General features: G+C 39.9%; 1 pseudogene; it reads right to left on the bottom strand.

Annotated features, from left to right (window-relative positions):
• LOC130138151 (uncharacterized) overlaps window positions 1–12,290 on the bottom strand; it is a 29,524-nt pseudogene extending 17,234 nt beyond the window's left edge.
• Window positions 12,291–12,623: the final 333 nt, after the last annotated feature.

The following is a 12,623-nucleotide window of genomic DNA, read 5'->3' as shown; positions in this document are numbered from 1 at the left end:
CAATTCATTGCTAATCTGTCAAGCAAGATATATGTGTTCTCTCCATTGCTAAAGTTGAAAAACCAAGATCAATTTATTTGGGAGAAAGAACATCAGCTTGCTTTTGAATAGATTAAGAAATATTTGATTAACCCACCAGTTTTGATACCACCCAAGCTGGAAAGGCCATTGAAACTTTATTTGTCGGCAACTAATAGTTCTATTGGGAGTATGTTGCCACAAGATAATGATGACGGAAAAGAACAGGCAATATATTATCTAAGCCGGATGTTGAATAATACAGAAAAAAATAAACTACAGTGGAGAAATTGTGCTTGTCATTGTATTTCGCTTGTACGAAGTTACACCACTATATGTTGCCGACCATAGTTTAGGTAATTTGTAGAACAAATGTTATTAAGTATATGTTGACTCGACCAATTATCAGAGGAAGAATTACGAAGTGGGCTTTTGCTTTGTCTGAAATGCATCTGATATATATACCGCTTAAGGCAGTTAAGGGTCAGGCGGTTGCCGATTTTATTGCGAAATATCCATGTGTACATATGGAAGAGGAGAACGTCGAAAGCTTGATACAGTTGGTACCGTGGACATTGTATTTTGATGGTTCAAGTATGGCAACGACTTCTGGTATTGGCATCTTGATTGTATCCCCTCAGGGACATCGAACTAAACTTATGTGCAGACTCGATTTTGATTGTTCCAATAATCAGGCGGAGTATGAAGTGTTGATTATCGACCTTAACATTTTGATTGATATGAAGGTTCGGTTTGCAAAAAAAAAAAAAGGGGATTCTCAGTTAGTGATCAACCAATTATTAGGGGTTTACCAATGCCTCAATGAGAACATTATTCAATACTTCGATATGGCAAAAGTTTTGTTGAACAAGTTCTTTGACTATGAATTGTAACATATAAAAAGAAATGAAAATCCGAAAGCCAATGAGTTAGCTCAAATGGCATCTGCATATAAAATATCAAAAGAATTGGCTAAATTTATCATTACACAATTTTGCCATCAATAGAAAATCGAATCATGATTGCACACTATAATGAGAAGCATATTGATGTCGACGAAAAAGACCGGAGGATACCTCTAATTGATTATTTGAAAAACCTTGTCTCTAGTAATAAAGTAATTAAGAGATAAGAATTGAAATACTTATTGTTTGATGGTGAACTGTATTGAAAAACAGTTGACAGTGTTTTACTTAGATGTTTAAGCAAAAAGGAATCAATGATAGCAATGGCGGAAGTGCATGAAGGGATATGTGGTGCCCATCAAGCAAGCATAAAGATGAAATGGTTGTTAAGACGCTACGGTTATTTTTTGTCAACAATGACTCAGAGCTATATCGATTATGCTAAAGGATGCGAACCGTGTCAGAAACATGGTCTGTTACAACATGTACCCACATCGATTATGCAGCCCATTATTAAGCCATGGCCATTTTGAGGAAGGACAATGGATATAATTGAAAAAAATCTATCCTCCATCATCTAAAAAACTTAGTTTTATACTAGTTGCCACCGATTATTTTACCAAGTGGGTAGAAGCAGCCTCGTATAAAAACACAACTCAGAAAGTGGTGAAAGAGTTTATGGAAGAAAAAATTATTCATCGATACAAAATACCAAAAATAATAACAATAGATCAATGTACTATATTTACTGGCTACAAAGTTTTGGGGTTTACTAAATCCAGAGGAATCAAAATGCTCCATTGTACTCCGTACTACGCTCAAGCGAATGGACAAGCTGAAGCATCCAATAAGGTTCCTTATTAAGAGGCATCTAGAAGAAAAACCTAGAGAATTGGATTCACTCTTGTTGACAGTGTTATGGGCTTATAAAACATCGAAGAGGTCAAGTACGAGGGTCAGCCCATACATGCTAACTTATGGTCAGGAAGCGGTATTGCCCATAGAAATCATAGTACAATCGTTAAGGGTAAAATTGCGAGGGGGCATGTCCAAGGAAGAATATGATGAATTGATGTATGGAAATATCGATGAATTAGGAGAAAATAAGATTACGGCTTTGGAGAAGTTAATTGCCCATAAAAATAGGGTTGCTAGGGCATATAACAAACACGTGAAAGAAAAACGCTTCGACGCTGTGACATAGTTTGGAAAACTATTTTACCAGTGGGTTCAGATAATAAGAAGTTTGGTAAATGGTCACCAAATTGGGAAGGTCCATATTTAGTCACAGAAGTTCTAAGTGGAAATGCATATCATTTAATGGACATCGATGGGATTGGAGAAATGCACATGTCGATCAACGGAAAATACTTAAAGAAGTATTACCCAACGATGTGGGAAATGAAAGGAAACGAAGAAAATCAAAGTCATCCACATCATATATGAAAGAAAAATACATTGACTGATGGAACATTTAAACAAAGAGTCAACAATTGCATTGGTTGTTTAGGAAGATCAAGCTGACCTAACAAAATGATTGGATTTACAGAGATTGTTAAGGAATAGTCATTACATAATCAGTTTAGACCGATATGACTCCTGAACTTGGCTACAAAGTTGGACAGACGACCCTCTAGACAACGATTTTCCTCCACAACGCGGTAATAGGTGGGAGAACTGGTGTTCATGGCTGAATAGGCATGGTTGCTCTCTTCTTCCAGGGTGGTGAGAATTTTAAAGCAGGCGTTAGCCTGCTCATCCAGATAGTTTACCAATGATCTACAGGAATCGATATCTTCATCTATCCGGGCTAACAGCTTGATTAGTCATTTATTCTCTGTCTCGTCCTCTGCTCTTTTCTCATATGACAGGTTTCCTTGAAGACGACAGGTTACGCTGTTCAGCAACTCAACCTTGGCGTCCTTCGAGCGAGACAACCTAGTCAATCCTGCACAAGCGGTTTCCGAAACCCTGTGTCGATCAAAGTCTACCTTCTCGGTATGATCGGTTAGTTCCTTCTTGTTGAAATACTCGCTCTCGATGACTGCATGTTGCTCGATCAGCGACCTGTTTTGAGAAAAGGCTCAAAGCCCATAGTTAAAAGTCGTACAAAACTCATTAAAGTCGGTTCTAAAAGGATGGTCAGCAGGAAGGTGTTTAGGTTCGCCTCTTTTAGATAAGCAAAGACCTCATCCACGACACTTGGTTGGATAGACAAATAGGTATAAGAAAAACTCAATCGGCATAGAAAGTCGCTCCATAGAGCAACAAAGTCTTTAGTGAAAGATGAAGTGTTAGAAGATGAGGAAGAGGAAGGTTTGGCCATGGCAAAGCTATTACAAAGATCGAAGAGAATTATTGAGGAAAGGAAAAAGGATTGAAGTATGGCAATAATAAGACCCCAAGGGTAGCTTAAATAGAGAACCGAGATCGAAGGGCACAAAAAGGGTCGTGCGGAACTCAAGCGACGTGAGTAATAGATGCAACTAACAGGTTCTTTGAACCGATTGGATGATAAAGACATGTTGCAGGGTGATGTTAATATTGGGGAAATGGAACGATATGATGGATGTTTAGGAGATCGTGCCGACAGTTTACGCAAGAAAGGAGTAGATACAGACTATCGGAATTGAAAGACATTTATGATCAACATCTACCGAGTACGAGAATGTGAAGGGTTGCAATTATACATATTATCCTATGAAGATATGGATCATTATGACCGGCTATAAATTCTACTACTTTTGACGTAAAGGGTTAGCCCCGGACAGGTGATGATGGTATTATGCTGATTAAATAAAGAACACCGGAAAAGGAATTAGAGGGTTAGAAGTGTAGTTCTTTGATCGGGTACATTTAGTAAAAAGGAAGGTTGCATATATACAATAATCAGGAATACACATGGACTTAGATAAAGCAAGGACCCTAACACATAGCAACACTATAGTATGTACAGACAGCTAAAACCATAGTTACATAAAATGTTGCTTGATTCCTAATCAAAAATTGCATAAGCGCATCTCCAGGTCACAATTAGCCTCAAAGAATTGATCTTTTTCGAAGGTGGCCTTTTGAAGCTCATCTTCCGTAGCATGGCATGTAATTTCTAATTGATTCACCTGTTTGAGCTGATCAGCCAAGCGCTATAATAGAATGTCATCGACTGCTTAGTCACGAGCAAAGACAGCACGTGCCCGGTCTAGATCCTCATGCCTGTCGAGGTATGATTTTTCCAGTTTATCGAAAGCATCGATGCGACCCTGTCAAAACTTGTAGGATGTCAAAGCTGAATAAAAAAAATGAGCTAACTCCTCAACAGCATATTCCATGGCTAGACATTCTAAAGGGAAAATGTAAACTGGATAAGTCAGTCAGAAGAGATTTGATTTCTGCCCCACCATAGTATCATTGCAAATATGAGCAAAACCAGGCGATAGTAAATGGAAAAGCCTAAGCCATTTGGGCTAAAATTTGTCATTTCCCCGCGAAAGGGATGGTTTACCGAAATTACACCTTGATGGAGACGGGCTAGTATTAGAGACTGAGATATGAGTTTCAGAATCAGCATCAATACGGTTACTAATGTAATTCTCAACCTTTCTTTTACGTGACATAATGCTCATATCTGCAAGACAAAGACAAAGACAAAAGAGGATGGAGGTTAATATAAAAAATGAGTAAGCAGATTCTATATATATTGATTGTTAAAGCTGGCACCTCCATCATAAGGTTATTCCGAATAAAGGTCATCATAGCTGAACATCATATCGCAAGGCCTTTTAAATGGATGATTCGGTCCAGGGAGAAGCCGAGTAACTTTGGACATCACCACATCGACATGCAATGAAAAAAGAAATGCTCAATATTCAACCCACTATTCAGTAAAGCCATCAGTGCTCTGCAATTCTCCGGTAAAATGGATATAGTCAAATTTCCCAAGGGTGGCACTTGTGATTTCATTACAACAAGAAATGCTCCCCTTGTCGATGAAATGATGGCTTGTGGCATGAGAAAAGAGGTACTTCATGGAGTAAACAATAGGGGCTGGAATACCCTGGATAAGACCAAATTGGCGAGAGCAATAATGTGGATTATATTCTTCGAAACCTAGAAAAACCTGCCTTTAGTGGAAAAATCCACAATCAAATCGGAGGGAGTGAGGATGCTTTTCTAGAAAATACAAGCATCAGGCTGGTCATAAGAAGGATTAGGCTCAAAAACGTCAACACAGACTCTGTAGAAAACAAAGCTCCTCAATAAAAGCAAGGCCCGAAGGAAACTTTTAAAGAGAGAAGTCCCTCTCGAAGGATGATAAAGAGGACAACAGAATTTCCAAATGCCGAATTCTTTTTCAATGGGAGGATGGTTGGCTTCAAACCAATGAATAGGAGGTATTCCTACATCGAAGAAAAAATCAAGAAAGTATATCCGTAGCCATCCATGCACCATCCATAAAGGACCAACGAAAGGATCAGGATGTGCAATAGAAAGAGAAGTCTGAGCATCTATGAGAGATCGGTAAAGTACAATGAGAACTATCCGACCTAAACCCACATCGAGACCATGAGAGAGCATATAAGCAACGTCAATGAATTCCAAAGAAACTGACAAGGTTGGTGTGCAAAATATGTATCGTGAAAGCCAACATAGAAGAAATGCTACATGCTCGTCAGGATAAATTTTTCCCTTGGATTTAGCAAATTTGTCCATGAATTCATCGTAGGAAAGGTCAAGAGAAGTTGTATTTTGGAAGGCAAGTACTCAAGAACTTCTTGACCACGGAATTCAACGAACGGAGAAAAACCTGTTAAAGTCCAAACATCCAAGAGAGTTATGGTTGCTAGGCCAAAAGAAAAAAATAATGTGAAGAAGGTGACCAGAAGTTGTTAAGACTACCACTAAGACCATACTCTATTGGATCGATGGACATGCAACCGAACATCAAGGCCTTATCTACTCTAGCCGATTGCCACTGAGATTTTATCATACTCTGTAAGTGTTGATACCATTGGAAGAATCTCCTGTCGAAACTGGGATAGGAATTAAACCTGTGATTAGAAGTTAGCCAAGTGTGAACATGAATGTGGCTTTTATTAATTGGGAGAATTTCCTGATAGTGACGAGGAAAGCATTCGGTAAACATAGGAGGAGCTGATGTGAATTTGAGATAAGGCCCCATAATAGTATGATTATTATTGTTACCATAATCCATGAAGGACAAAGAAATGCAACCCCTTGTCTCGTAAGGTTGAGGATCATTGAGACGATTCAAGAACACAAAAGGTTGGGCATGAGAGAAAGGAAGGTTGGACGCCATGTTTGAAGCAGATGAAGTGATAACAAGAACAGTGGATATAAATAGACTCAGCATGGTAATCAACTGCACCCACGATGAGAGAACGTGGGGAAATTTAAACAAATAGATTCCCGCCAAGAGAAATACATAAAGAAAGAGAAATATGGAATTTGGACCAAGGAAAATAAAAGGGAATTTCATTAATTAGAATTTCTCTTGGGAAATAGCAAGTGTTTTACATCACTCTGAAGAGATAGTATACTACGATCAAATTTGCCATTCTCAGTTATATAATTGTTCTTGGTACTGCGATTCCTGGCTTCTGTTGCCAACCGACGCCCGTGCTCAGACTATTTGAGTTCCCTGAGAGTAGCAATGTCTTTGTCAAAATCCGCCTCCAGTTGAAGTCATCGTGCATGCTTGGATTCCCGTGCGTGTCGAAGGAGAACTAGCTGCCTTTCAATCTCCGCTTTTTGCCTCTCGAGAAGAGCCTCCTAATCATCGAGCTGAAATATTTCTTTGACCCAGGCATGGAGGTTAGTCTGTTTTCCCTTTACATTATGGCTGAGCTAGTCTATGGATTGGTTACTCTCAGAACTAGGCTGATAAAAAAGAGCCAAGGATATAATTAAGTTATAATTATGTCAATAAGACTTTACCCTGTCGACGAAAGTCTCTAAGAATCGTGAAGCTTTGTTTTGAGCTCATGTGGTAATACAGCACTAGATTCAGCACCACATAGCTCGTCAAGTAGACTTCAATTGATCAAAGGCTGCGTGATTATGCAAGACTATTATAAAACCACCACTAGAAAGGTCGAGCAATCTCAACAGCATACCTTTAACCTTTTCAATGGTTATTTGTTGTCGAAAAGCTATGCTGTAAGAACTTGGAGTGAAGCTCAACACATGAGCTTCCAGCATGCGTTTGGTCTTCAGAAGAGATTATGGAGAATTTCTCTCTTCGACATGAACGGATTGATGACTTGATAATGGATGTGTCGAAGAATCAGGAATGCTTGGGATAGAGACAAGAGTAGTGACCAAAAGCAATGTTGGAGTAGGAGATTTAACTCCATATGAATAAGTGGAGGGATTGGACAGTATGTCGCTTTCGACATGTGAAATGCCAGCAATTGCCTCGAGGTTCGAAGTTACTAAAGCTGCCGGTACTGGATCATTCAAAAGCTTTGAAAGTATAACAGAACCAGTTAATAAGAGACATATAGCGAGTTGCAATATAAAGTTATGACATAAATACCTTGTTCTTGTGCGGTAAGGAGTAATGTGGGTGGATCAACAATGCCAACCTCAAGGCAAGGATTAACAGGATGGTCTGATACATTCTCGGCAATAAAAGTGCTTATGAGAGTTAATCATATTACATTGAATAGTAAGAAGAAACAGACAGAGACTAACGAAACAGAGATAAGTACCTTCCGAATTGTCTTCATAATGAGAAAGGTTAGTTTGAGAGTTCAAGGTCTCCAAAGGATTGCTAGTGGCCATAGATGAAGAAACTGATAGAGTTGAAGTGTCTGAACGTTTCCTTTTAATCAATACAACGATTGGTTCCTCATTTGCTTCCTCGACAGATTGATCGAGTGGTCAAGGGTCTTTGAGGGAAAAATACAAGGATTTAGGAGATAATTTGAGAACGGCATACAAAAAGGAAAAATTACAATAAATAGATACCTTAGACATGATCGGCTTTTCTCTTGAGGGGAATAGTATTGTCTCTAACCCCGAGTTGATCCATTGTTTTGGTATGATACAATCGGGTCCGAACAGGAATGTCTTTTGAAGGAACCACTGTCTTAGCTTTGGGAGCCTTGGCTTGCGTGCCCTTGGTAATTCGCTACGATTCCAAACTAGATTTTGGGATGCCTGTTGGGTTGTCTGGTTCCACTGGAATGGCTTTTTTACCCCTCTTGCCTTTGTTCCTTGGCTTAAATGCACCTCCCAGTATTCAGTTCAACATGGCTTGAGTAGCCTCTTCAAAAGGGCTTCCAAGAGATAAAGAAAGCCACCAAGAAGTCCACGCGGATGTACATCCAGCTTGGGCTCAAAATCATCAAAGTTAGGGGCAAATTTAGCACGCATAAGTAGGGTAATTTCATAACAGCATGTAAAAGGAGCCTGAGTTTTATAAGAATATCTTTGTTTGGTCATGTTGGGAAACTTAAGGGAATATGGAATTGGCATAGGAACAGCTTGAACCAAACCAAACTGCCTAGCACAGCATTGGTGAGAATAGATTTCAAAGCCATGATAGAACTTTCCCTTTTGAGACAGTCTTAAAGGAAGGTACATGGGAGTAAGAATACACAACCAAAAATCAATGCAATCAGAACGAGCTGTTGAATCAAATAGATAATTGAATTCATTTACATCATCAATAAAAAATTCAATTTCGTTTGGGTCAATTGCCAAGAATTTCTGAAGATAAAAAGCAAAAGGAGAGAGATTCTCAGGAATGCTTAATGAAGAAAAACTCAACAAACGACACCCAAAAAGAAGAGGTGTAGGTGGCTCATGTTGACACCTGATTTTTAGCTTATTTTTTTCACATTTTCAAAAATCTCAAAATTAGGACTAGGAGTCTTGGCCAAGCCTAGAAACCTATTTCTAAACCAAAAAATAATTTAGCATTTTTCTGCATTTTTCCTTAATTTCTTTTAATCAAAATAAGTGAGAAAATCAAGAAAAATAGTAAATGGAATCAGAAAATTCCATAAAAATAGTCATTAGTCTTATTTTAAATCCAATTTCATGAATAAATCATCAATTTTGAAAAATCTCAATCGGGTATATGTTTTTCCCAAAATGGGGCAAAATTAAACCCGAATTGAACCAAAAATGCAATTAAATTTTTTCTAGTCATTTTTAAGTCATAGTGTCTTCACAAGAAATGATTCTGGGACCTTGAACTACATAATGATCGGTCCAATTGCACAATTTGACATAAAAATAAAAAATCCCCAAAATTTAATTGAAAATTAAGAATTTTGAACCCAAATTGGAAATCGTGCCCAATATGAAATTGTCGAACCATGAGGTCATCATTTCTAGGGTTAATCAGATGTGGGTAATTCAATTTTAGCATCAATTTTGCCTAATCAGGTCATTAGGACATCAAATTGAATAAAAATCTATTAACACGAATACAAAAATGTGAAAATCTTGGACACAATTATGACAAAATTGGGGAAAATTATATATTTGGGTTCAAAATATGATAGGGAGTTCAATTTTTGGATTAAATTTGAAAAAATCAGTCGAAATTGAGTTCAATTTGAGTTTTTAATCAAAATCGGGCCCGCCGGGTCGACCGGGTCAACCCGACCTGACCCGACGACCCGTCTTCTTCACCCGACTCACTAGAACGCGATAAAACCCAGTTCGTGCCCAAGACTTTGCCGATCCTTTCCGGTCAATTTGGCACGTGACAATCGACTGGGCCAGCCGGAAAATCTCCAGCTGGCACCAGTGAACTGATTTAACCGATCGGAAATCGGTTCTAACCGAATTTGGGCGGGATTTTTTATCAACAAAAAAGGAAAAAAACTGAACATGGTAGGAGGGGAGGTGTTCGTGGAAATGCCACAGAGAGAGAGAGGGGAGAGAAAGAGACGAAACCAAAGAGGAAAAATTAGAGAGAGAGGGTCTGAGGTTCTCACCCGAGCGTCCGGCGCTGTCCTAGACGGCGGAGCACCAGCGAATTGGGGTTTGGGTGAAACTTCCCTTCCATTGTTCCAGTCGATTTGGCTGGTCCTGAAGGTCTGAAACCGAGGCTTTTCCGGTCAATCTAGAGTTCTTCCGGCGAGACCAAGACCACCAGGTTGAATTCAAGTGTCAAGGAACAACCCAATAGGCGCGGATCAGTTCGACAATTTCTCCTGATTATCGAACGAAGAAGGTAAAGATCGCTCATGATCATTTTTTTTCAGAATTCCAGAAAACCATTTTCACCTTAAAATGCATGTTCATGCAATTTTCTTGGAGATTTTGATTTTCTAGAGTTTTATAACACGTTTCTAAGCATATTTATGTTGTTTGCTTGCATTTTGTGTCATTAAATCAACAAAACCAAATCGGTCATCCTTGGTTGAATCTCGCCAGAGCATTTTCCACCCGCCGGAGCATTACCAATGGTCTATGGTTGATCAAGTTAGTGTCTCTGATTCCTTGTGAATGTTTTGAATGATGAATGAATGCTAGAAATGGCTAAAGCGTTCTGTGTGATGATCTGAAAGCCAGGAATGCTAGTTTAGATCAGTGTTAGGTTCGATTTTTCTAATCGGTTTTTCGTCGGCCGGCGAATGTCCGCCGGTGTTCCGAGTAGGCTAGATTGAGAATAGAACACATAGACATAACAATGGTGCAATCGGAATGGCAAAACATTCACCGGATGATCGCCGGAGACGATCACAAATCGGCGGTCTGGAGAACGTATAACACCGAACCTTGCCCATTAGGTGTTTGTGAAAATGCCCCAATGAAGAAATCGTTAAACGACGCCGTTTTGGCGTCGTGCCCGCCAGAGGAGATAACCGGCGACCGGCGCCGGCGACACCCGGTTCGGTCAAGTAGAACCGGGTTGAACCGGGCCGGTCCGGTTCATTTTTCCCAGCGGGAAATTTTGAAAAAATAAATAAATAATAAAAAAAATGCTAAAAAAATTTAAAAAATAAAAATAAAAGAAAAAATAAAAATTTCACAGAAAAATTAAAAAAAATCAGAAAAATATCTAAAAATTTTGGAAATTCGAAAATTCCAAAAAAAATAGGAAATTCACAGAAAAATAAAAAAAAATTAGAAAATTCGTAAAAATTCAAAAATTTTCAGAAAATTCAGAAAATACAAATAAAAAATGTGAAAAATTTTAAAAATTGAAAAATTGAAAATTCATAAAAATTTTCAAGAAATCATAAAAATCAATCGATTCTCAGTTAATAAAATTTCCGAAAAAAAAATTCAAAAATTTTAAAAATTCACAGAATAGTCCAAAAACACCGTTGCCAACTATAAAAAGTGAGATTTGAATTTTTGGAAGTGCCCAAGTGGCATTTTTTGAGAATTTCAAATTCAGGGGTTTTAACCTCTAAAAAATCCTAAAACCATAAAAAATGTAAATCATGAAATGAATAAGCTTCTAAAGCTTCATTAGGGTTTTGATGTTTTGATTGATTTTCATTTTTAGAGACCATTTAGGATTGATTGATCTGATTGACATTGATTGTACATTTAATACTTAATTGTTTCTTCCTACGATTAGAATGGATAGAATTAATGGGTAAGTCTCGGAAATTTGCATGACACGTTAGACTAGGGGTGTCAATGGGTCGGATTGGGTCGGGCTTTCCTGATACCCGACCCAACCCAAAACGTAGAGGTCGCACTTGACCTGCCCCGCCCCTACCCAAGACCCTATTTAGCATTTACCCCAAGAGATGGGTCGGGTAGGGTCGGGTCGGGTCAGTGCCGGTGCCGGTGCCTCAACGCCAAAATCTCACCAGAGTTGTATAAATTGTCCTCCTGCTCAGTCTCTATCCGACGCCGGTACCCCTTTCTCTCGCTTGAAGGGTCCATAGATAGGGGCGGCTCCTCCTACTCCGCCTCGCACCGCCGTTTCCAGCGGCTCCCAACTTCCGAGAGGGCATGAACTGGGCGGTGGCTGGCAGGGTTCCCCGCCGCCGGCTCCCCCTCCTCCGGCCCCTGGCACCGGAGAAAACAATCGCAAACACACAACCGTTCAGCCACAGGATCGGCAGAAAAACTCAGTCACCAACAGCACCCGCAATCCGATCCTTCCTCCCCACATGTAAATCGAGGTGGAGAAAAAACGACGATCGGAGAAGCAATGCCGACGAGACGAGACGAGACGAGAGGGAGGAACGAAAGGGGGCGAACCTCATTCATGAGCGAAGCGAGCTCGAGAAATCCCCCCTTCCCTCCGATCTTCGCCGGAACCGTGGCCGCCGGAAAGAAGGAGAAGAAGCCGAAGCCGCCGCAGACGATGACGAGAGACTGAGGAGCGGCGAGATCTGCTGGCGGTGCGCACGACTCCATTGCAGCAAGCACGACTCCTTAGAGAGAGAGAGAGAGAGAGAGAGAGAGAGAGAGAGAGAGAGAGAGAGAGAGAGTGGGGTTTGGTGGTTAACTCTTTTTGTACGTAGAGAGAAAGGAGAGAGAAGAGGGAGAATAATGGGTCTAACAATGGGCCGGCCCTGACCCTACCCTAACTCTAACAATACCCATACTAAAAGCCCTATCCTAAAAAAATTGAGACCCAACCCCAAAATACCCTAAATTTTAGGGCCGAGCCGAGCCGGGTCGGGTCGGGCCGGGCCGGCTCGGGTCTTTTTGACACCCCTACGTTAGACATCGTATCGTTTTTAGGTA

The sequence above is a fragment of the Syzygium oleosum genome, unplaced genomic scaffold, assembly GCF_021117445.2.
Source record: "Syzygium oleosum isolate NSW1041296 unplaced genomic scaffold, Sole_v2.1 Sole_v2.05, whole genome shotgun sequence".
Classification (NCBI taxonomy): Eukaryota; Viridiplantae; Streptophyta; class Magnoliopsida; order Myrtales; family Myrtaceae; genus Syzygium; species Syzygium oleosum.
Note: the sequence above shows the minus strand (reverse complement) of the source record. Positions and strands in the feature narration are given on the sequence as shown.